This window comes from Petaurus breviceps, unplaced genomic scaffold (genome assembly GCF_028583685.1).
Source record: "Petaurus breviceps papuanus isolate PSGF00001 unplaced genomic scaffold, PetGlider_PUasm1.0 91133, whole genome shotgun sequence".
Lineage (NCBI taxonomy): Eukaryota > Metazoa > Chordata > Mammalia > Diprotodontia > Petauridae > Petaurus > Petaurus breviceps.
The window spans coordinates 78,387,503-78,410,001 of NW_027187419.1; the positions used below are offsets into that span (position 1 = coordinate 78,387,503).

Below are 22,499 nucleotides of genomic sequence, written 5' to 3' on the forward strand. Positions count from 1 at the left end.
TCTCTCTCTCTCTCTCTCTCTCTCTCTCTCTCTCTCTTCCTCTCTCTCCCTCTCCTTTTCTTTCTGTATATCTCTGTCTCTGTCTGTCTGTCTCTAAAGCAAACAAGTACTTAGTGCCTTGTTTCAGTTGAGGCTTGCCCATGATTATATCAAGTCTTTGTTAAGAATCAGAACTTGTGAAAACCACAGTGGGAGGGACTTTTTGATGCAACAGAAAGGGGTGGAACAGGGAGAAGCATATTGATGATGTGTGTTGAGTTCTCAGACCTTGATGGGTCTGTGTTGATTTCACAGGCAGGTCATGAATTGATGATTGTGCCAGTAATGTGAATTAATGAGAAACTGCAAAGGACTTGAGGTAGACTGGACACTGTGAGCTTCAATATGGAACTGGACATGGAGCTGGATGAGGAACTAAGAGGTGCTGACCTTTGAAGTCAGGTGGCGGGTGGGTAAATTCAGGCAAAAGATAGGACCATGGAAGAGAAACCATGGAATCTGAGAGACAGACTCAAGTCAAGATGAAAAGACCTCTCCTTGGGTACTTCATGCATACTGAGAAGTTCATGATTTACTATGGCCTAGGGGTGGGAGAACTTTGTACTCTGTACATTGTACATCTTAAGGCAGATTGAATTAAAGATGATAAGAAACTAATCTCCAATTAAGAAGAAAGAAGACTTTTTAACTGAGAGATTGACAATGTGACCTGGGGTGGAGAATTTTGACCTTTGTACTTTGTGTTCCTTAAGGAGTCTTGCAGCTTAAGGATGATTGAGTTAAGGACTTACTGAATGATATCTTTTCTTTAAAACTATGTGGCCACTTTGGTGAAAACTATGTGATCACTTTAGTGATAAGTTGTTATGTCATAACATTGTGAATGTTGTACTTTGGTTTCTATGAATGTTTTACTTTAGTTTACTGCTGAATAAATAGAGAGTTCACTATACTATGTGATTAGAACCTTAAAGTTGTTCACAGCAGCAGTCCTCTGGAAAGCTGCTCATGCTTGGCTTTACAGTACCTCCCCCAGTCTGTCCATTCTTTTATCAGTCCCTCCTCTTATCACCATCACCTTTTACTTCTTTATGGGGTTAATATATATTACTGTATACAATTTCTGTATGTTATTCCACATTTAAGCCAATTCTGATGAGAGTAAGTTTTAAGGTTTGCTCACCCCTCCATCTTCTGCTCCATCATAATTGTTCTTTCATGCCTCTGTTATGTGGGATAATTTGCCCCTATTGTATCTCTCTCCTCCTTCTTCTCTCAGTACTGTGTTCTTTGTCACCCTCTAATTTGTTCTTTTTAGGCATCATCCCATCAATGTCACCATATATCCACACCTTCTATGTATACTCTTTCTAATTGCCATTATATTATTAAAGTTCTTATATATATATAATTTAGAATCTTTTATTCCAAGTACCTTAAATGGGATTATCATCACTTCCAATTTCCAAACCAAGGTATTGAAAGCAGAAAACTTATAAGCCATTTAGTAGGTGTGAAACATTAAATTCACCAAACCAGGAACAAGAGTCTTAAGTATTTACACACAATCTTCAAATTCCTTCACTAGGAAATGAAATAAAGGGACACTTTCTCTCTTTTTTTATACACAGCAAAAGAGAACATATATTGATTATCACATATCACAATTCTGGCTCAGATTTTCATTAACAATAGAGCTTCAGTTACAAAATAGCCCCAAGTAAACAACTAGGCATCTATGTTATACATAACAAGTCAAAAGGAATATCTGATGTGGAAATTAATTCACTTCATCCAATTGTATAAGTAAAGCAAACTATATAACTGTATTTTTATCCATAACAAGTCAGAACAATGGCAAAATTCCTCAAAATCCTAGCTGTTACTGATTGTTATAAATGTGAAAAGAATTCTGTTCAGACAATCCTCAACTCTGCCAGATGTGATGACACTCCAAGGCTCATTTTGCTATTAAGACCTATACACAATATCTCCTTGGCTAAAGCTCATAGCCAGACTGGCTTCAATTCACAAATAAATAACATTCACAGATCCAAATGATTCTGGAGAACCTTCCTCAGAGCAATACAGAACAAAGCACGGACATCAGCTGGAAGGCTCAACAGTGAATGGATCAGCTTCTTGATGATGGTCTTCAGGCACTGGTACGCTGCATTCAAGTCTTGGTCAAAAACCTGTCCCTCCCGTTGTTGGGCCATATGACTGCAGATGTTTCTAAACTCGATACTATATTTTAAGTAGATGGGGAAGTTCAATTCTTGATGCAGGGGGTTCAGGATCGTCTGCTCCACCTGGACAAGCTGCGAAGTGGTCTCAACGATGCGGGCCAGCACAGTGCGCACCGCCAGGCGGGCCAGAGTGCACTAACCCGGTTCCTGGGCTTGGGGGATGGCGTTCCCTTCCCCTCCCGGCTTCGCCACCACGGGCCCCTCGCCCTTCTCTTGCTGCCTGCCCTGGGGTTGCGGGCACATGCTGGGAAGGAGGCTGGCCCTGGTCCCAGTCCCTTTGCTGCTGCAAGAGCCGCAGGGTCTGCAGGGCCACAATCTGGTGACTTACAGAGGCCTGGAGGGACATCTTGCTGGCCATGCCTGCCCGGTTTTTTTCCACCCTATTCCTCATGCAGGTGGGGCCAGAGAGATGGAGGGGGTGATTAAGGTCAATGGGGGTCACATTTTCCGCTGGTTTCCTTCCTCTCACTTTTCCTATTAAAGTTCTTAAGAGTTACAAATATTACCTTGCTACATAGAGTATAAAAAATTGAACCTTATTATTAAATCTCTTTATATTTCCCTTGAATCTTGTATTTGGATGTCATTTTTTTTTTTTATTGGACTCTGATCTTTTAATTAGGAATACGTGAAAGTCTTCTATTTTGTTAAATATCCATTTTCCCTTAAATATATTCAGCTTTACTGGTAGGTGATTCTTGGTTGTAATCCTAACTTTATTGCCTTCAGCTATGTCATATTCTGATCTTTTCAAATTGACCCAGGATGACCCATGCTTTGCCCCTGTTTTTACTTATCTCCTCCTACACTTTGTTTGCCATAAGGTGCTATTTTAACTATTTTGTGGGGGAAAATCTTGAGAGCTTGGAAGTTTTGACCTACTCCACCATCTTCCCATATTCCTCTTTGGTATGTCATATTCCAAACCCTCTGATTCTTTAACATGGAAGTTGCCAAATCCTGTGTAATTCTGATTATGGTTTCACAATATTTGAATATTTTCTTTTTCACTGCTTATAGTAATTACTTTTTGATCTTTGAACTCTGAAATTTCATTATGATGTTCTTGGGAGTCCTCATTTTGGGGCCTCTTTCAAGTGGTTAGTGATTTCCTTTAATTTCTATTTTGCTCTCCTGTTCTAGTATGTCAGGAAAGTTTTGCTAGGTAATTTCTTGAAAGATGTTGTCCAGGTGTATTGTTTTTTTCCCCGAATCAGGGCTTTCGGGTAGTCAAATATATATTTTTTTTTTTTTGCTTTTTTGAGGGGTAAGGTAAGACCCTTGGAGTTAAGTGACTTGCCCAAGGTCACACAACTAGTTTTGTGTTAAGTGTCTGAGGACCAGTGCTCTATTCACTGCCTCACCTAGCCACCCCATAGTCCAATAATTCTTAAATGATCACTCCTGGATATATTTTATGGGTCAGTTGTTTCTCCAGTGTTAAATTTCACACTTTCTCCTATTTTCTTTTACCTCTTTATTTGGTTTTATTATATCCTGATGTCCCATGTAGTCATTAACTTCTATTTTCTCAATTCTAATTTTTAAGAAGTTATTTTCTTCAGTGAGCTTTTGTCCTTACTTTTCCATTTGGTCAGTTATATTTTTAGAGAGTTAATTTTTCATTAATCTTTTTCAATGCTATTGAGTCTCTTTTCAAGATTCTCTTGTATTACTCTTATTTCTCTTGCCAGTTTTTCTTCAACTTCTCTAATTTCCTTTTAAAAATAATTTTAAAGCTTTTCCACAAGTTCTTTCTAGTCCTGAAACCAAATAACATTTTTTCTTTGAGGCTTTAAACATGGCCATTTTGACATAGTGGTCCTCTTTATGTTTTTGCCTTCATCCTCCCTGTCACCACAGTAACTTTCTATAGTCAAGTCCTTTATTATTATTTTTTGCTCATTTTTATTCCTTTTTTCTGATTGTTACATTAATATGAGAATTGGACTCTGGTCTTGCACTGTCACAAGCTTTTTCTGCTAAGTATTGGGGTCTTGCTTCCAGCTTTCACTGGGGTTTAGGGCTTAGCTGCTTGCTTGATCTAGTAGGTATACTTCCCTACTGGCTCGTGTGGTTCTCCTTATTGGCCTTTCCTGGCTCATGGATTCTGCTGGGTTTGGGGTCTTTCTGTGCTTCACAGATTGCTGGCTTGCCTAGAGGCCTGCTGGCTTGTAGGAAGGTGTTGTCTCCCTGGGACATGGCCCTAGGATTGGAGAATTGTTGTACGCGCCCTGCTGTGAGGTTGGCTATTACTGCTTTCAGATCTTGCTCCCTTCCAACCCAGTGACATAGACCTTTCCTGCTGTTCTGGTAAGCTGCTTCCCAGCTCCCAAATTAGTTCAGAGGAAATTTTAAGTTGTTTAGAGAGGATTTTTTTTTTTGGTGGTGGTGAGGGGCTTTACTGGGTTGTCTCCTAACTCCTCTATCTTGGTACTGGAAGTCTCAATATTAATTTTTAAGGAATTATTTTCTTCTCAGATCTTTGTATCTCCCTTTCCATTTGGCCAATTCTACTTTTTAAGGAGTTCTCTTCAGTGAATATATATGTGTGTGTGTATGTATGTATGTATTTCCATTGGCTACTTCTACTTATCTAGACACTCTTTTCCTCATTGGATTTTGGATTGTATGTCTTTTACCATTTGCCTTATTCTGTTTCTTAAGTTGTTATTATCTTCAGTATTTTTGTGCCTCCTTTATCAAACATCTTTTTTTTCAAGGTTTTCATGAATTTCATGCACTATCATTCTCTTATCAATTTTTCCTCCACTTTTCTTGATTTTTTAAATCCTTTTTGAACTCTTCCATGGCATGAGACCAGTTTATATACAGATTTTTTTTTCCTTTGAGGCTTTGTATGTAGTGTTTTGACTCTCTTGTCTTTTCTCTATGCGTGTTTTAATCTTCCCTATATCCATAGTAACTTTATACAGTCAGAATTTTTTCTCTTATTTGCCATTTTCCCAGTCTATTCCTTGCCTTTTAACTCTTTGGTAAAGTAGGAATTTGCTTCCAAGGTGGAGGATGCACTGTCCCAAGCTTAAGGGATTTTTTGCAGCTGTTTTCAGAGATACTTCTAGGGACCTGTAACTTTCCAGTTCTTCTAAAATGAAGTGATCTAAGGAAAGGTACATTTACTACTCTCTTTGCCTGTGCTTTGGTCTGTCAGTGAACACAGGCACTCTTTTCTGTCCTGGACCTATGATAAGGATCCCTTCTGCATGGTGGCTACAAGCTCTGCAATGCTGGTGTTCTTTCTTACGCTGAGACTGTCACCCAGGAGTACAACCTGGATCTGAGTATGGGCAAATCAACAGAGTCCTCTACCTATTGCCAGAAAAAAAGATATTTCTGTAATGTCAATTGCTTCCAGGACCTGTTTCTGGTTTGCTGGGGCTTAGTCTGTGCTGATGGGCCTGCACTAGACTGGGCTCCACTCTCATCCCCATGTGACAAACACTTCTTGCAGATTTTCTAAGTTGTCATGGCCCAGAAAGTGTTTAACTTCATCCTTTTGTGGGTTCTGCTGTTCCAGAATTTGTTTTGAAGCATTATTTAAAGTTGTTCTGGGAAGTTTGAGAGAGAGCTTAGGTGAGTCCCTACCTTTTCTCAGCCATCTTGGCCCCACCCTTTTGTCATTCTTCAAAATAATCTACTTGTTGCTATATTTTTCATTTGTGATGATTCAGTTCTTAAAAGCTAAATTCCAACCAGGATTAGAAATAGGAAATTTTGTACCTGGGACAATTTCATTTGAAGTACGTCAATATTGGGGGGGTGGGAGATAATGGTATAGTGGGCATTACAATAACAGACTCAGTTATGCCAGGAGGAGATGACCTTGGAGAGTCTGATCTGTTTATTCACTAAGGTTCCAGGTGAAGGTGCTCCCTAAGACATGAACACCATGGTAACAAAAACTGTAGATGGGCCTCCTGGTGCTGATTACCTAGCTCAGTGCTTCAGACTAGCAGAGGACTATGAGAGGAGTTTCAAGGATGGTGGTCACCATTCAGAAGAAGTATACCATTTCCCAGGTGCTAGACAACCCTGGAACAAAGCTCTGATTATAACATTCTAGTTCTAACTATATGGCTCCATCTCAAACTTTCTAATTTAACAGAATTCTGATTTGCACAGTAAAAGCTATCAATAATTTATTCAACTCAACCCTGTTCACAATGAGCAAACTCATAAGACTTAATAGAGTGTTCCTTATCTCTTCATAAGCCCTCTATCTGCTTCTACAAGCAAAAGTTCCCTATTTTCCATTATGTGTTTGCTGTTGCCTTTGAGAGCATTCAAAATGTAGCTCTGGTTTGTATAAAGTCATATGTTACTAAAGAAAAAATATTTTTACATACTACTATCGACACCTTCAAGGCACAAAACCATTACTTCTACAAATCAGTCAAATTTATGCATTCTACTGATAGCTTCTGGGCTGATTTAAAGTGTGGAATTTGCTATAAGTGCACCCAGGGGGACTGCAAATATCCTCTCATGACTTAAGATAGTTCCTAATTTCAAAATCACTGTAACAGTTAGACAATTCTAGAAATAAGAAAGGACTTCAACTAAGGATTGAGTAGTATTGACAAAAAGGTAGATTGTAAGGCTCAAAGGATGATCAGTCAAAATGATTTAGGGGCTAAATTAACATGGATGCTTTATTAACATGTGTAGGATTAGTAATAATAAAGGATTAACTAGTGTTGATTGCTTTGCAGGGAGCATTCATGGTAGGGGGATTGTGGGGGGGAGACAGTGATAACTGATAGAGCAATGGGTTTGGCCTACATTCAAATCTTACCTCTGACACCCTTAAGTAGTGGGACTCTAAGCAAATCATTTAACCTCTATGATTAGACAATCCCCAGTATGTATTTACTCTGTAAAATTAAGTGATTGGATTAGATTGTCACATCTAGCTCTACATATGTGATTCTATCATGCTAAATCTCGTCTTCTTATTCCGTATCCTAGGTCCTAAGGCATTTGGACTAAGGTAGTTGATCAGGTCCATTTTACTCAAAATTTAAAATTGTATGATCTATGCCATCATGATCTGTGTTGAAGGACAAACATTGGATAGGGCATGGGAAATCATGGAGGAGATGTGATCTGCTTCTTTGAAGGAAATAGCCACAGAGATAAAATCATAGATCAGATAGAATATCTGAGGATTATAGTCAAATGGTAGCCTTGGAATCAAAACAATTAGGTTCCGGACCTGGGCCCTGAGATTCCTATGTGCCCTTGGGAAGGTAATTTAAATTTCCTGAGCCTCAGTTTCCTCATACTTGATCTATCATACTGTGGGAAAGTTTGAGATTATTAATTTTATTCTATGGCTATCACCTCATGGCTTTGCTATTTTTTCTATGTCTATATATATGACCTTACATTTATGCATACTTGTTTTGTGATAACTTTTATGTTCCTTAAAGGATTTTATTCTCAGCAGCCCTACATAGGTAGTCAAGGATTACTATCCTTATTTTATGAAGGAGGAGAGAGTTTCAGGAAGGAAGTGATATGCCGAGGTCATGTGACTTAGCTATGGTATTTGAAACCAGGTCTTTTAACTTTGAGCACAATATTTATTCTATTATACCAGAGGCATCAAGTACATGACCCACAACACTATCAAGTGCACTGGACAAGATTTAAATGTAATTTGAAAATATTTGATAAAATAAATAAAATATTTTTAAAAAATAGATAATGTAAATATGTCATTTTTGAGGTCACTATGCAGCCTGCAGGGATTCTAGTGGAGGGTTTGGTGACTGTATTTCTATTTCAGTTTGACAGCACTACATTATATTATGTGCTTTTCCCCAACAATCAAAAAACTGCTTAAAGCATCTGCTCTTTAATTTTATTGATAGAATCAATTCCATATTTTCTTATACAATTTCCAAAAGTATTTTCCATTTCTGTATTTCAATTGCATGAAATGCTCAGGATTATTTTTAAGATGCAAATAGATACAAAACTGAAAAATCACTGGTCCCTAGGGAACAATGAAAAAGGTATGAATTGGTCATTTTATGACATGCATAGGATGAATGTGTTGCTAAAAAAAAAATCAAAACTGTTTTTAAGAAGTAGTTTTGTATTCCCAAAATACATAAATCATATATTTCTCCCAACATTATTCCATTAATATTAGTTGCTCTTCCAAATAAGACCTGAAATTTTTATGAGGAGCATTTTTTAAATTAACCCTCAGCTTCATTATCTTAGACAATAAGATAATGGTAAACATCTAGGAGTAACTAATTAATGTTGCAGATAGAGTGCTGGGGCTGGAGTCAGGAAAACTTGTTTTCCTGAATTCAAATCTGGCCTCAGACACTTAATATCTGTATCACCCTGGACAAGTCACTTAACCCTGTTTGCCTCAATATCCTCATCAATAAAATGAACCAGAGGAAAAAAATGCCAAACCACTCCAGTATCTTTGTCAAGAATATCTCAAGTGGGGGCGGCCAGGTAGCACAGTGAGTAAGAACACCGGCCCCAGAGTTAGGATGACCTGGGATCGAATTTGGGTTCAGACACTTAGCACCCACCCAGAAACACCTGGCCATGTAACCTTCAGCAAGTTACATAACCCCAATTGCTTAGGGGCAGCCAGGTGGCTCGGTGAGTAAGAGCACTGGCCCCAGAGTTGGGATGACCTGGGATCGAATCTGGGCTCAGATACTTACCACTACACCCAGAAATAACTGGCCATGTAACCTTGAGAAAGTTACTTAACCCCAATTGCTTAAAATATATATATATATATATATATATATATATATCAAGTGGGGTCAAGAAGAGTCAGACATGACTGAAAAAAATTGACAACAAAATAGCAAATATTAATTAAAACATTTATGGCTATAATATGAGTTTTCTTTGAAAGAAAATATAGGGGTACCTAGGTGGCACAGTGAATAGAGCACCAGCCTTGGAGTCAGGAGGGCCTGAGTTCAAATCTGGCCTCAGAAACTTAACACTTACTAGCCATGTGACCTTGGGCAAGTCACTTTACCCCAAATGCCCTGCCCTTCCCCCTGCAAACCCCCTTAAGACCCCCCCCCACAAAAAAGAAAATATATGCACATATGTATTTCAGTTAAAATTAGGCTAGTAAAGAAATTGTCTCATACTGGCACTGAAGTTTTAAGCATAGATGCTTAGGGGTGAAATATTTTATGCTTTAAAGCAAAATGTATTATCTTCAAGAAAACCAAATCATATGTAGTACTTTAAATTGAATCAGAAAAGAAACAAAAGACTGCATGTGTGCTTTTGTTTTTGCCCAAAGTCTTTCCCAAAATATTGGGGTAGGGAATGGGAAAGAAAAAGTTTAAAAGTTATGGCTACTATATAGATCAGGACATATATACACACAGACACTCACACACATACAATATACGCATGTATACAATACATATGCATACATACATATATGTATACATTTGCATGTATGTATGTGTGTATATACACATACATATATTTATATTAAAGTGTTTTAGCGACTTTTATTGTTTTCTTACAATCTTCAACAATGTTGGGTACTGTATAGATTATCTGTCAGGAAACTAGTACACTTAAACAGTAAGTGAAAAATACCTGAATTTGAGAAGATAACCTGAAAGAAATATATAGACCCATCTGACACTTTTTGAGTCCATCTTGTAATCTGCATATTGTAAAACCCCAGTTAAAATTCAGTTTTTAAAAATCATTTGAGCCTTCCCTCATAAAAATCATGACTTTTGAAATCATTTGTATCATAATAATTGTATGCCAACAACTGTGTGTCTTAATGTGCATTTTCTAGGTCTACTCAATTTAATCTCTTAGCTAATCTTAAAGAATTTGAAGTGACCCCCACTCAAAAAAATAAATGATTATGTGGTAAAAAAAAAATGATTAAAATATATCACCACACTTAAATTTATTCAATCAGTCATCATGCATTATGTCACAGTCAACAAGCTCAGTCAGTCACTAAACATATATTAAGCATTTACTATGTTGTAGGCACTGTGCTAAAAGCTAGGAATAAAATTATAAACTGAAGACAGCCCCTGCCATCAAAGTGCTTGCATTCCAAAAGGGAAAGACAGCATAGAAAAGAAACTGGAAAAGAAGGGAGTGGGGAGACAGAGAGTATCCTTCACAGACATAAAGGAGAAGTACAAGTCCAGAGAAATGTTTGGACTCGGTATTTTCCATAAATGAATATTCTAGGAGGAACCATGTAATGGAGAGAGAGACAGAGACAGAGAGACACAGAGAGAGACAGAGAGGCAGAGAGACAGAGAGACAGAGATAGAAGAGGAGACTTCTGAGATTTGAATTTCAGGATGAAGTTATATTTTAAGATTAAGAGGTTACACTGACATGGCAGAGAAATAAGTATATTAGCAAACAAATTTGGAGATGTTTTTATTATCACAAAAATTGTTCTAAATTTTAATATTCAAAATGTTGTTATGTCAAAGTCTTTGCCATAAGAAATATACATGTATCTCTTCCTCTCAGGTTGACTTTGTGGCAATGTTGAAGTAAAATCACCGGATTTGAAGTGAAAAGGTTGCAGTGTGGGTTCTGACAGTAAAGAGTCTGGGAGAAATCCCTTTGCTTCTTATAGGAAACATTTAGAGTCTTAATTCATGGACACAATAATTTAGTCTTCTTTAGACTTGAGTGTTAAGATTTTCCATTCTATTCAGCAAATATTTGTGTTATGTGCAAGACATTTCGTCTCCTCACTCTGGGTATTTTCTGAGGCTATCCCTCATACCTAGAACATCCTTTCTCTTCATCTCTACCTCTTGGCTTCCTTAGATACCCTCAAATCTCAACAAAAATTCCACCTTTTATGGGAAGCCTTTACCAATCCTTGTTTTTTTATTTTATTTTTAAAATATTCAATTTTTGGAATAAAACAAGCATTTCCCTAACAAAATATAATTTAAAAAGATGATTGCACACAAAACTGCAAATCTATTATGTACAACTTGCTATTCTTTTAAAATATATAATAAACTTAACACAGAAATTTCTTTTTTTCTCCACAACCTTCAATATGGCTGCCATTGAACACAAATATGTATGTGTACACACACACACATACACACAATCATTCTGTACATACTTATATTTATGAGTTCTTTCTCTGGATATAGATAGCATCTTCCTTTATATCTCATTTGTAGTTAATTTGGTTGTTTATAATACTCAAAATGATTTACTTAATCAAAATTGTTCTTAAAATAATATTGTTGTTAATATATGCAATGTTCTCTTGGTTTTACTCATTTTGGTCTTCATTGTTTCATGCAAGTCTATCCATATGTTTCTAAGATCAGTGAGCTCATTTCTTACACTACAGTAGTATTCCATCACATTCATATGTGACAACTTGTTTATCCATTCACCAGTTGATGGGTATCCCTGCAATTTACCTTTCTTTGCCACCACAAAGAAAGCTGCTGTAAATATTTTAGAATATATATGTTCTTTCCTTTTCCCCCCTAATCATCTTTGGAAATAGTCCTAGAAGTGATATTGATGGATCAAAGGGGTATAATAACAATTTGGGAATAATTCCTGATTGCTCACCTAAATGGTTGGATCAGTTGACAACCAACCATGAATTATTTTCCCAATTTTTACATATTCTATCCAACAGTTGTTATTTTCCCCTTTAATCATTTTACTCTATATTATAAGTGTAAAATGATATATCAAGATTGTTTTAATTTGTATTTCTCTAATCAATATTGATTTAGAGTATTTTTCATATAACTATAAATTGATTTCTTCTTCAAAAAGCCGCCTGTTCATATCCTTTGACCAGTTATCTGATGGAGAATTACTCATATTCTTTTTATAGATTTAAAATGTTCTTTATGTATTTGAGATATGTGACCTTTATCTGAGAAACTGTAAAATTTTCTCCCAGTTTTCTGTTATCCTTCTGATCTTGGCTACATTTGTTTTATTTGTATGAACACTTTTTAATTTAATGTGATCAAAATTATTCATTTTATACCTTACTCTGCTCTGAATCTCTTGTTTATTCATAAATCATTCACCTTGACATTAGTCTGATGAGCAATATGATCCATATTCTTCAAATTTTCTCATATCATCTCTTTATATTTAAGGCATGTATCCATTTTGACTTTATCTTCATAAATGGTGTTAAGATATCAGTCTATACCCAATTTCTTCTATACTGCTTTACAGTTTTCCAAACAATTTCTTTTTATCAACAATGAATTCTTCTCCCCAAAGCTTGTCTTTATATTTGTTAAAAACAAAGTTACTATATTTATTTACTGCTGTAAATTGTGTCTTTTCTGTTCCACCGATCTACCTTTCTATTTCTTTTTTTGTTTTGTTTTTTATTTGTTGTTTTGTTTGTTTTTGTGCTTTTTGGATGGCAGTTGGGATTAAGTGAATTGCCCAAGGTCACACGGCTAACTTTGTGTCTGTGTGTGTTAAGTGTCTGAGGCCAGATTTGAACTCAGGTCCTCCTGACTTCAGGGCTGGTGCTCTATTCACTGCAGCACCTAGCCACCCCACACCTTTCTATTTCTTAACCAGTACCAGATAATTTTGATAATTGTAGCCTTATAATATAGTTCAAGATCTGGCATTCCTAAATCTTTTTCCTTTACCTTTTTTCATTATTTCCTTTGATATTCTTGATTTTTTGTTCTCCTAAATTAATTTTTTTTATTTTTTCTAATTCGGCAAAATAACTTTTGGTAATTTAATTGGTGTGGTATGGAATCTATAAATACTTATTCTTCTTAAAGCTAGTGACTTTCCTCTGCTGAGTTTCCTCAATTCATCCTCTCTACATCTTGTTTGCACATAATTCTTTGCATACTGTCTCCTCCATTAGATTTTGAGCTCCTTGTCACCAATAATTGCCTTTTGAGTTTCTGTGTATCTCCATTGCTTAGCAAAATGCCTGTTATAAAGAAGGTACTTAATAATGCATGTTGACTTACTACTTTATTATACAACATGTAAAGCAGAGAAGAAAAAATAAAAAGAGTTGGGAAGAATTGGAAAGTCTTCATTAAGAAGAAGTCATGTAGACTAAGCCTTAAAGGAAATTAAGTAATTCTAAGAAATAGAGCTAAGAAATATAAACATTACAAGCAAGAGTAGATAATGCAAATATATAGTAATAGGAAATGGGATGCTGAGTTTGAGAAACTGCAAACTGATCACTTTGACTAGAATATAAAATGGGCAAACAGGAGTCATATAAATCAAATATGGATGGAACCAGCATGTGAAAGCTATTTTGGATCTTGGTTTGATGTAAAGTATCTCTCCTTCACCCTATAGATAAGTTACTACTGGGGCAGGGGTGGGGAGGGGGAATAAGCAGGGCATTGATATAGTCAGACCTCTCCTTAGAAAGATTGGTTTTGGTAGCTGAGTTAAGAGTATATTGGCAATTGGAGAGACTTGGAGCACATGTAGCAAACAGTATGCCATTAAAATTGTCCATTTGAGATGTGGTAAGGACCTAAAATGTAGTTACAGTGCCCATGTCTTAATCTCTCTTTAATTTTTTGCATTGTCAACTACATTCATTGTTCTAGATGCTCTCTTTTCCCATGGCTCAAATGATGGTTCTCTTCTTACTAGTAATCTATTGCATTCCAATCCCTTTTGCTGAATTATTGCCTATCCCTTAGCATGGATTTCTTCCCAAAATCTTTTCTGGGCTCTTTTCTCCTCTTTCTCTATGCTCTTTTTTGAATTCATCTACACATTCAATTTCAAGTGTTCAATTTTTATTTCCATGAAAATTGCTCTCAAATTTATATAGTCAGCCCAAATTCTCTGTATCAACAGCTGCCTTCTGAACATCTCCACTCAAAAATTCTATACAATGTATGAGAAAAAGAATTCATTATTTCTCCCATAGTAATCCAATCCATCCTCTAAACTTTGATATTTTTGTTTAGAACAATTTCAGCTACCCAAATTTCTGTCTTAAAAATTATAGTTAATTCCTCTTTATCTCTTCTTTATCACTTACCACCCATAATCATTATGTTATAAGTCTTATTGATTCTATCTGTACAACGTATCTCAATACATATCCTTCACTCAACAACAACAACAACAAAAAAGCATCAGATTTAGCAGTTAAACTGTGGATGTTTATTCCAATCACCAAAAAGACAGCAAAAGGAACTCCCTCTACAAATCTGTTTAAGATATGTTAGATAAAAGGCAAATCCTCTAGAGAATAAGATAAAACACTAGTCCATTCTATAGTTAAAAATATTAATAAGCAAGTGAATCTAGCAAAAAATATTGCAAAAATTCAGTTCAATTCAATTAACTTTTATTAGTTACTTATTGTGTGCCAGGCATTGTGCTAAGGGGTGGGCATACAGATTTCAATTAATAGACCACTGAAACATTGAATCCCTAAAGGAGAATCTCTCTAAAGAAGTGAAAGAAGAAAGAAGAAATTTGGTACATAAAGATATAAAAGTAAAGGAAATTTTGACAGAAAATAAATAAAAGAAACAATCAATGAACACGTTCTTAAAAACATGAAGAACATGGCAAATCAAAAGGCCTAAATATTACTATTATTACTATAATAAAGTACTAAGTCAACATGCATTATTAAGTACCTTCTTTGTAACAGGCATTTTGCTGAGCAATTGAGATACATAGAAAACTTTCTAGAACTTCTAAATATACATAACAAAGCATTGGTGAAAGAGTCCATTTTATGAAGAAGAACAGACACAAAACAACTGTCTATAATTCAATCCCTAAGACATGGAGTGATTAAATTGGGAAATTTCCATGACAAACACATTTTGCACCAGAAAGGGTAAAGACCTTCAAATATGAAAGAAAGGCAATTCAAATATCACAGGATTATTTTGCATTTATAAGAAATTGAAGGAGGGAATGAAATAATGCTCCTAAAAGCAGGAGAGCTAAAATTGTAACCCCAAATGGTGCATCCTGCAAACCTGAACCTAATTGGAAAAAAAGAGTTTCAAGAAAAAAGAGACATATAAGGCATTACTCAGAAAAATTATAAAGAGGTGAGTAGGTTAATTTATAAATACCTCAGATAGGAGCACAATAAAAGTAAATATATACAATTATCAAAAAAGGCTATATAAAGAAGTTATGTAATGTTTATAGATTATTGTTTCTATGAAAAAGAAAAAAAAATGACTTGTAATACACAGAACAATTGTAGGGCAAACCAAAAAGAGATCATCAAAGGGAAAAGGAATGTAAGAGGCTAAATGATTTCAAGGAAACTTTATTCAAGAGAAGTAGAGGTAGAATATATTGATCTGACACATCATGTAGTAAACTCCCACTCCCCTGGAGGGGAATGAATATCTTTTGTGGTAGGAGTAGGAGAATTAAATAAAGAAGATGGGGGGTGGGCTACAGAAGAAAATAAGTAATGTATTCCTATAGGTCCATAGTTAAATACTGAAGAGATGCTTATTCCTACTGTCGGTTGTCAAGAATAGGAAGCTATGAAAAAGGAAGATGAAAGAAGCATAGCATAGACAGATGCTAGAGGACCAGAAGCAGGGAACTTGAAGTTGTTCATAGTTTCTGAAATCATTGAACACTGGGAGGATGTCCCTCCTGGGATGATATTATTTCATAAACAGTTTCTACCACCAAAAGGACAACCAGAACCAGAATTCTGGAAAAGAAACAAACAAACATCAAAAACAGAGAAAGGGATGATATCACCTTCAGGATAAATGGGAAAGGGAACATATGCCATATAATTATGGACACAAAGTAAATCTACTATGCAATGCTACTTCTTCCTGACATTATTCCTCCCATGCAACTGCAGTAGCCTTCTGGTTAGGCTATTTACCACATGTGTCTCCACACTCAAGTGCACTGTCCACCCATTCACAAAAGAGATTTTCCTAAAGTTTGGGTTCAACCATATCACCTCCCTGCTTAATAAATTCAAGTGGTTCCCTATATATCAATTATCAAATATAAAATTCTCTAGCATTCAAATTCTTCATAACATATCTCCCTTCACCAATACTCCAAAAGTTTGCTCTCCCCTCCAACTTCTCTTTTAAACATATTCTTTGATTATCCATCTGTCAACTCTGGGTATTTCAATGGCTGTTCATCATGCATCAAATTCTCTCCCTTCTGATATCCACCTCTATGATTCTCTGGCTTCTCTCCAGTGCTAGCTAAAATCTTATGTTATGTAGTAAATGTTTCCTAATCCCTTTTCATTATAGTGGCTTCCCCGTCGATTATTACCTCTTCATCCTGTATATAGCTTGTTTGTACATAGTGGCTTAATATTGTCTCCCTCATTAAATTGTGAGCTCTTCAAAGGCAGAACTATCTTTTAACTTTCTTTTTTTCCCCTGTTTCCCTAACCACATGTTTAGAACAAAGAAGGCACTTAATAAAGAGTGTTTTGTTACCTGACAACAGAAGAAAGAGGATGGGGAAAGTTATACAAAGACACTAAGAAAAAAATGGATAAAAGAAGCAAATTAATTTTTAAATCTTAGAACTTTTAACCACAGTGGTGAAGCCAGAGAAAATAAAGAAGAGGCAAGTTAGAGTATAGCCTATGAATAAGAAAATATTTTTTTTTTCCAGAGGAAATCATCTGATGCAGTCCAAGTAGTTCAGGGAAAATTTAGAGAAAGAAAAGGTCAATGAATTAAGCATGCAACTAAAAAAGAGAAACCTAGAAGAACTAATTAACAATGCCCTATTAAATACCAAAATGGAATTCCTGATAATCAAAATAGATATTAATATGAGCTGTCTTATATAAAAAATCAATAAAATAGATAAACCATTGGCCACTTAAATTGAAAAAAAGGATCCTATTAAACATATTTCTAGATTAGTTATACTGTGAAAGAAGAATCAGAAAAAAAAGAGGAAAACCACAATAAAGAAAAAGAGAGAAAATAGCATGCTTTCCTCTGCATTCAGACACCATACTTCTTTCTCTGAATGTGGATAGCATTTTCTATCATTTTTACTTTGGAATTGTCTAAGATAATTGTATTGCTACAAAGAGCAAAGTCTATCAAGATTGATCATCACACAATGTTCTCTTACTGTATACAATGTTCTCCTAGTTCTGTTAATTTTGCTTAACATCAGTTTTTCCAGGTTTGTCTGAAATCCACCTGCTCATCATTTATTATACTGCAATGATATCCCATTATATCATATACCACAGCAGTCATTTCCTGAATGATGGGCATCCCCTCAATTCCCAAATCTTTGCTACCACATTAAGAACTGCTATAAATATTTTTGTACATGTGGGTCCTTTTCCATTTTTTATTATCTCTTTGGGATACAAACCTAGAAGTGGTATTGCTGGGTCAAAGGATACGTACAGTTTTATAGTCCTTTGAGTATAGTTCCAAATTGCTCTCCAGAATCATGATCAGCTCATATCTAGAATCATGATCCACAATTATGATCAGCTCATAACCAACAATTCATTAGTGTTCCAATTTCCTCACATCTCCAACATTTATCATTTTCCTTTTCTACTGTATTAGTCAATTTGATAGGTGTGAAGTGGTACTTCAGAGTTGTTTTAATTTACATTTCTCTAATCAATAGTTATTTAGAGCATTTTTTTCACATAACTATAGATAGCTTTAATTTCTTCATCTGCAAACTGCCTGTTTATATCCTTTGACCATTTATCAATTGGAGAATGACTTGTATTCTTATAAATTTGATGCAATCCTCTATATATTTGAGAAATGAGGGTTTTATCAAGGAAACTTTCTATAAAGATTGTTTCCCAGTTTTCTGCTTTCCTACCCTTGCATTTCTTTTCATTAATTCCCTTGGTATTCTAGACCTTATGTTTTCCTGTTGAATTTTGAAATTATTTTTTCTGGCTTTATAAAATAATTTTTGGTAGTTTGGTATGGCACCAAATAAGTAAATCAATTTAGGTAGAATTGTTATTTTTATTATATTGACTTGGTCTACCCATGTGCAATTGATATTTTTCTAATTACTTAGATCTGACTTTATTTGTGTGAAAAGTTTTATAATTGTGTTTATGTAGTTCCTGGGTTTGTCTTAGCAGGTAGACTCCCAAATACTTATATTGTCTATAGTTATTTAAATGGAATTTCTCTTTCTATCTCTTTCTTCTGTACTTTGTTAGAAATATACAGAAATGCTGGTGAATTATATGGGTTTATTTTGTATCCTGCAACTTCACTCACTTTTTTATTATTTCAGGTAGTTTTTTAGTTGATTCTCTAGGGTTCTCTGAGTGTACTTTCATATCATCTGGAAAGAGTGATAGTTTTTGATTCCTCATTGCTTAGTATTCCTTCAATTTCTTTTTCTTCTCTTATAGCTAAAACTAACATTTCTAGCACAATATTAAATAATAGGGTTGATAATGGAAATCCTTACTTCACCCCTGATGTTATCAGGAAAGCTTCTAGCATATCCCCATAACATATAATGTTTGCTGATGGTTTTAGATAGATACTACTTAACATTTTAAAAGAAACTCCATTTATTCCTAGACTCTCTAGTGTTTTAATAGGAATGGGCTCTATTTCGTTGAAAGGTTTTTCTACATCTTTTAAGATAATCATATGATTTCTATTCATTTTTAGTGATATAGTCAAATATACTGATAGTTTTCCTAATATATTAAATCAGCCCTGTGTTCCTGGTATAAATCCCACTTGATTGTAGTTTATTATACTCATTATAAATTGCTTTAATCTATTTGAAAGTATTTTATTTAAAAATTTTTCATCATTGTTCTTTATGGAAAATAGACTAGCAAGCACATTTTGAGGGAAATTCCTCTGTTCAGAGGTCAGGTCATAAGAGCAGAATGGCAGTTCCTGAGAAGCTGATCCTCTATTCTTATTTCTGAAGCTCTTGTTCCTGGAGAGTTTTGAATAGCCCTGGCTCTCAAGGGGATTGACTATGATATCTTTCCCATTAACATTATAACGGATGGAGGGCAGCAGTTTACTAAGGAATTCCAGACACTGAGCCCCATGAATCAAGTTCCAGTACTGGAGATTGATGGCATTAACCTTGCTTAATCACTAGCCATCATTGAGTATCTGAAAGAGACATGACCAACACCCATCAGGCTCCTGCCACAGTACCCCAAGAAAAGAGTAAGTGTTTGAATGATCTCAGATCTCATTGCTAGTGGAATTCAACCCTTGCAGAACTTATCTGTTCTAAAGAAAGTGGTCCAGAAGACTCTGCTGACATGAGCACAAACAGTCATCAACTCTGGCTTTGGAGCCCTAGGGAATGTCCTGCAGAGCACAGCAGGGAAGTACTGCATGGGAGATGAGATCTCCATGGCTGACATATGCTTGGTGCCTCAGGTGGCTAACACTGAGAAGTTTAAGGTAGACTTCTCCCCATATCCCACCATCAGCTTCATAAACAAGACCTTGCTCACTGTGGAGGCTTTCCAAGTGAGCCACCCTTCCTGGCAGCCTGACACCAATCCAGAACTTCGGGCATGAAATCTGGCATTTCCACCTTAGGGACAACTGAGAGTGTGAGCAACACAGTTTTAATGCCACAAAGATAAATAAATCATGCTTAGTGAATGAGCCCTTGTGTGGAAGCTGTGAGATCTAGGTTGGAATTCTAGCTTTGCCAATGATAGAATTTCTCTGGACCTGAGTTCCCTCCTCTGTCAAATTTGAAGGTCAATAATATTCTTCCTATTTCATAGGCTTATGGTGATAGTAATCAATGCAATCATTTAGGTAAAATGCTTGGAAGATCATGAAGTACTGAATAAATAAATGACAGGAAGTACTGCATCCTCAAAAAAAAAGAAAAAGAAAATGGTCTATAATTTTCTCTTTTTTGTGTGATTTACCTAACTTTATTTTTTTTATTTTTTAGTTTACATCATTCATTTCCATAAGGATTTGAGTTACAAATTTTCCCTTCTTTCCACCTACACACTACCCCAAACACCAATCCCACTGAATATTCCCTCCCCCATCTGCTCTCTCCCATATCTTCCCCCATCCCCTCTCCAACTTTCTAGTAGGGCACAGTGGATCTCTATGCGCCAGTTCCTGTACATCCCACCTCCCAGTTACATGTAAAATAATAATAATATAGTTTAAACATTTAATTTTAAACTTTTGAATTCCAGATTCTTTCCCTACCTCCCTTGCCACCCACCCTTACTAGGAAGACAAACAATTCAATATAGGTTGTACATGCATCGCTTTATAAAACATTTACATAATGGATATATTTTGAAAGACTGACTGCATTTGCCTCCATCCTATCCCACCCCCCACTAGTTATATTTTCTACTTTGATCCTGTCCCTTTTAAAAAATGAGTTCTGACTTTGCTGTCTTTCTCCTGTTCCATACTTTGATCCTTTTTGTCCCCAAAAAAGGAATCCAAAGTCAGACCACTGTGCTTGCCTTACTTCCCTCGCTTGTTCATGTTGCCACTCAATTACTTGACTTTTGAGCTTCTTGCCACAGTAGAACTCTGCTACCAGAGAGGGGAGCTTTGTCCCAATGTCTGGGGTTTTCTCAGCTGCTGAAGCTATATGTTGGCTGCCCTGTTTGAAGCCTCTGCATGCTCTGGCACACTGGTCAAGCACCCCAGGACCTACACTCCAGACAGTGATCCAAATCCAAGCAGGTTTAAGCAAGAGCAATTACCCCTCAGACTGGACAGTTAGTCCCCCTACAATTTGCATTCCCAGAGCTCTGAAGCAGCCACATGGCAGTGGCTGGATGGCCGCCACACCTCAGCCACTTCTCACCTTGGGGACAAAGGCTGACCACACTCCCAAAGTCCCAGGTCCCATAGTCCACACTGCACTGACCTCTCACCTTGTCTCACATAGCATTTATGGGTTGATAATTCTGGAAACCACCACAGTTGCTGGTGATCTGAAGTCCGTCCAGCCAGGACTGCTTGTGGCCACCCTGAGGCTAAAATCTCGGACTCACTCGGCTGGGGTCAGCTCCCAGCCTGCTGAGATGGCTCCTTCCTGCAGGCCTGCTGGATTGTCTTTAGCAGGAGGTTAGCTTCTCTCTGTCATTTTATGGGTTCTGTAGCTCCACAGTTGGTTTAGAGTCATTTTTAACATGAATTGGAGGAGGTGGGAGCGAGAGCCCCACAGAAGCCCTGTTTGTATTCTGTCATCTTGATCTATAATTTTCTTTCCTTGGTTTGGCTCTTTCCAGTTAGTAGTAGCAACATGTTTGTATTATAAAAAGAATTTGGCAGGATTTCACCTATTTTCCCAAATAGTTTATCTAGTATTGGAATTAATTGTTCTTTAAATGTTTGGTAGAATTTATTTGTAAATTCATCTGGCCCTGGAGATTTTTTTTCCTAGGGAGTTCATTGATGCTACTTCAATTTTTGTTCTTGTTTTCCGAAATAGAGTTAAGTTTTTTTTTTTATTTCCTCTTTTATTCGTCTGGGAAATTTATATTTTTGTAAATATTCATCCATTTCATTTATATTGTCAGATTTGTTTTAGCATACACCTGGCCAAAATAACTCCTGACTATTGTTTTAATTTCCTCTTAATTGATGATGAACTCACCCTTTTCATTTTTGATAGGAGTAATTTGGTTTTCTTTCTCTTTTCTAAACAAATTAACCAATGTTTTATCCATTTTAATGTTTTTTCATAAAACTAGCTTTTAATTTAGTTTATTAGTTCAATAGAGTTCCTACTTTGAGTTTTATTTATCTCTCCTTTACTTTTCAGAATTTTTAATTTGGTATTTAATTGGGGATTTTTAATTTGTTTTTTTTCTAGATTTTTAGTTGCATGCTCAATTCATTGATCTTCTCTTTCTCTATTTTATTTTTTACTTATGTAAGTATTTAGAGATAGAATATATCCCCCTAGAATTGCATTTGGTTGCATCCGAAAAGGTATTGGTATGTTGTCTTGTTATTATAGTTCCCTTTGATGAAATTATTGATCCTTTCTTCCTTTCTTCTTTCTTCCTTTCTTCCTTCCTTCTTTCTTCCTTTCTTCCTTCCTTCTTTCCTTCCTTCCTTCTTTCTTTCTTTCTTTCTTTCTTTCTTTCTTTCTTTCTTTCTTTCTTTCTTTCTTTCTTTCTTTCTTTCTTTCTTTCTTTCTTTCTTTCTTTCTTTCTTT

At 35.9% G+C, this 22,499-nt stretch overlaps 1 protein-coding gene and 2 pseudogenes across 5 annotated transcripts in view; 2 read left to right on the forward strand and 1 right to left on the reverse strand.

Moving 5' to 3' along the window:
- Nucleotides 1-22,499, forward strand: part of GALNT13 (polypeptide N-acetylgalactosaminyltransferase 13) — an 812,973-nt gene that overhangs the window by 406,241 nt on the left and 384,233 nt on the right. The gene's annotated exons all lie outside the window — the stretch shown is intronic.
- On the reverse strand, nt 1,541-3,944 carry LOC138155059 (leukemia-associated protein 7 homolog pseudogene; annotated as a pseudogene).
- Nucleotides 17,974-20,146, forward strand: LOC138154870 (maleylacetoacetate isomerase pseudogene; annotated as a pseudogene).